Consider the following 4000-nt stretch of genomic DNA (forward strand, 5'->3'; position numbering starts at 1 on the left):
GGGATAGTTCAAATCAAGGAATAAAATATCATGTACCCAAGGTGAATCTTCACCACGTGTGATGTTGCAGACGACGGATAAATTAAAATGAATCTTGGTGTTGATAGAAATGTAAGAAACAGAAATTAAAAAGGAGGACAACAAAACAGGAGGAGTAGACAGTGCTGCGGCCTTTGAAATAACTGATTACCATAAGTTCACCAGTCCGCACTGCAGCTTTAGAGTAACCGAGTTGCAATAATTATTACTACGTAAACCTGTTTCTTACTACAAAGATGCTCTTAAATGGACAAAATATTGCATGCGCCCATTTTAATGAATGGCGGCGAGATTTACATGTGAAATCATATTAAGGTGACGTTTATGATTCTCACCCTCGGAAAGGAGATGTCAACACTTCCGCATTATAGAGGGGGGTGGGGGGTTAGGAGGCAGCCGGAGTACACTTTATCACTATTAGGGTAGATAGGTCTTGAGAAATGAGAAAACTATCATCTTGGGGTATAACGTCCTTCGTTTGTTCTTATTTTAAGAAGTATCGCCGAAAGGGCGTTTTCTTAAAAGGACTTCCAAAGTCAAATGTGGCTTGATGACTGGTAACAAGCAATGACATGCCCCATTTTCCAGTTTAGTCTATTGTGATAATTCAACAGCATAAAACTTAGACTCCTTAAAACGATTATCTTGCCTAATTCTCATTATATTTCCTCTGTTTGATTGGCTCCTGTGATCTATTTGAACCAGCTCAATTTTGAAAGGATGATTTTGATCCTTGAAAATTTAAAAGACCACGCTCGGACTGTGGGTTAAATCAATTAACTTAAAGTTATGAATGGCAAAACGCTCAAAACAAGTCTCGCTTTTTTTCTGTAACCATTTTATTTTCATACTTCCTCGGCAATACAAATCTAACTTTTGTAAAAGTTTGCAGTGTAGTACTGGTTTGGCATTTACAGCCAAAAGAATTTCAGATGCTTTAATCTTATTTCCTGTTAGATTTTACTAGTCTTATTGATTTCAAAATCATTTAAGTAGGTCAAAAATAATGAAAAGATGATTATTTTCTTGCGTAAAGGGCTGCAAAATATATTTGTTTCATTACAATCGACTTTTAAGCTGTCTGGAAAGTACTTAACTAAATCAACCCAGCCTTATTTCTGAATTAATAGTCTTTACCCTTTAAGTTTCAAGATCTGTCAAGTAACTCCTTTCTCCAGCTGAAATGATCTCCTCCTAAATAGCAAAGAGAATTTGTCCTTATCTCAAGAGAAAACAGCCTGCAGCTGATGTGTTTCCCAATAATCATCTTTTGATTGTGGAACAGCGTAGCGATACCATAAGGAGAATTATGTCTTAATAACTCCGGTAAGTCCAAGACTTTTCTCAAGAAAAACTTGCTAAAAATCACGTAAAGGTATATCCACCTGGTTTATACGGTTTGGAGTTCTGCGGAATATAATTTGTTTTATTCCTTGTCTTAATTCTGGCATCCACATGGCGTAGATTATGGGGTTTATAAGCGAGTTAGCCTGGTATAATGCCACCATTATGATTAGAAAGTGTGGCCCCCAAAAAGAGTTTTGGAGTAACTTAGGATGTATAATATCAATTCCGGTCTTTATCAACGATGGAAACCACATAAATAAAGACGTAAGGGTCACAATGAACAAGATTCCGGTCAATTTTCTTTCCCTCGCGGCCAGTGCGCTATAGCGTGGTAAAGAACAGCTTAAGTGGACTTTGATAAAAATAGAAATGTAAGACACAGAAATGATAAAAAGAAGAAAAAGAAAAGATAGAAAATACACAATGGGACTGCCTGTGACTCCTTCTATCAGTGCTGCAGCCGTATTTGTCAGCCAAATTACAATTATTATAACTCCATAAAACCATGTTTTGATCAAACGATGTCTAAATGGACAGAAAGTCGCATGTACCCTCTCTAATGAAATGGCAGCGAGATTCAGAAGAGAAGCAAAAGGGAAGCGCTCCTCTAAAGCGATACGCAGTGCTCGATAGACTTCACTGGTCAACCCAAATTCCCATAGATCACAATAACTCCCTAACCAGTAAATATAAATTGGCCCTGAGACTGCCCCGACTAAAATATCGACTGTCGCCAGATGGATGATCAAGTATGGACTTTTGCGGTTTAGCTGGCGCTTCTTCACAAACACAACGGTAATGATGACATTAAGGATGACTATAGCCAGACATTCAGTGATGGCTGCAACAACCAAAGGAATGCTCTCGGATTCAAGAAACGGCGAACGCCTCGTGTCGCCATGTGTGCGGTTGATAGCGTTGCTAAGCATTGAGTTCACGCTGGAGTTTGTAACTTGCCCGATAATCTGTAACAAGGATATTCACTTCATAAGTGATTGTTGAATAATATATTGACTGGGAATATATAGATAGATGTAAAATGGCATGGAGGAACTCATTTTGTAGTTTCCCTCTGGTGCATTCTAATTGTGCATAATGATAAAAAATATTTACGTTGACTTTCCGTGAAACTAATAAGCGTTTGTGAGGGGCTAAATTATTCGATCTAAATAGAGAGTGAAGGAAAAATATAGAACCTGACTGTTTTAAATACACGAAAGAATACATAATCTCTTGACCTACACAAGTACTAAGGTCTGAAACAAATCACTTTGGCTTTTTATTTTCACATGTTATCACAATATTTACCTTGCATAAAAGAGAACTCCTGACGGATTCGGCGAACCGTGACTCAACCAGGCTGGGTTTTTGGGAAGAGAAATTCAATCCTCCAATATCGGCTCAATCAGTTAATATATATATGGAACAATCTACGATCACGCCAATTTGCTCTGCAAAGGTTAATAAGTTTTCATCAAAGCTGTTTTATTTAATTCTTCGGAGTTTCAACTTACCCTGATACTGAAAATTTCTTTAAACATACCTTAACGGCAATGACCGTTCTTCTAATAGATTGATGTTCGCAAGCAAAGTTCAGATGGAGTAGCAATCTTCAACCCAGCAAGGATCACATAAATATGACAAATTTAGCACCAATAACTTATTTTTGAAGGCTGAATTGAGTAAATTATCTAGCGTGGCTGAACGGGAACAACAAACAGTCGAGTCATGGATATGGAACCATGTCACTAAACCGGAACATAACTGAGTCATTTGTTATGAGTAAATATTGAAATTTTAACAACAGAGCACTTATAAGGTAAGCACATCTCAAACCCTCAGGCCATCAGTGTGTTGATCTGCGTTGTATTGTTATATTTTGAACAGATGTTCTTAAGCGGTCCTTTACCCCCTGGCCAGAAGATGCTAGTGTTTTCGATAAATTCTGCATGCGATTGTAGCACATCATTACTCCGAAAGGGGGTGAGAACTCCAGAAACTGAAAATATTGGTTAGAAACCTACAAATCGGATTGTCCATCTTTTTTTGTGTGCGTCCGCCAGGTGAAATGATGTTTTCACGATCAGAACTATTCTTGGATAAAACACTCCGGCCGAATGCTGAACCATGCCGAGAAATCGGTCATCATTGTGTTAATCTGCATAGCATTGTTAATTTTGAGCAGATGCTTCTTTAGTAATCCTTTTACACCCTGACTACTAGAAGAGTTTTCTAGATAAATTACCCCGGAATTTTAGTACATCGTAAGTCAGACAGGTGATGGGAATTCAGAAACTTTCAATTTTGTCGGTGTTTAAAACAGATAACCCGGATCTTCCACCTTCTTTTCCGCCCATGATGAGCTTTGCTCAAGAAAAAAATTCTCAGCAGGCATCGTAAACTGATGCCGAGGTTTGGGGAAGAAGGTGTTGGGTGGATGTCATCGCATTAATTACACCACAATGTAATTACACAGATTAGCGCCCACGAATCCACGAGAGATACGCGATTGCGTGCGAGTTAACGCGGGGTCATCTGTTGGCAATGAATATCAAAATCATGAAATGAAATGAAGTTTGCTGTGCGCGTAATGGTCATAAAATACTGCGTTTTC

The 4000-nt window shown here is 38.3% G+C and overlaps 1 long non-coding RNA gene across 1 annotated transcript; it reads right to left on the bottom strand.

Annotated features, from left to right (window-relative positions):
• Positions 1–843: 843 nt before the first annotated feature.
• On the bottom strand, positions 844–3724 carry LOC111320430 (uncharacterized). The gene is made up of 3 exons (XR_002693855.2): positions 2930–3724; positions 2695–2837; positions 844–2351 (listed from the first exon to the last, which is right to left on the bottom strand). It is a non-coding gene; the product is annotated as an uncharacterized LOC111320430 (long non-coding RNA).
• Positions 3725–4000: the final 276 nt, after the last annotated feature.

Source organism: Stylophora pistillata, chromosome 3 (assembly GCF_964205215.1).
Source record: "Stylophora pistillata chromosome 3, jaStyPist1.2, whole genome shotgun sequence".
Classification (NCBI taxonomy): Eukaryota; Metazoa; Cnidaria; class Anthozoa; order Scleractinia; family Pocilloporidae; genus Stylophora; species Stylophora pistillata.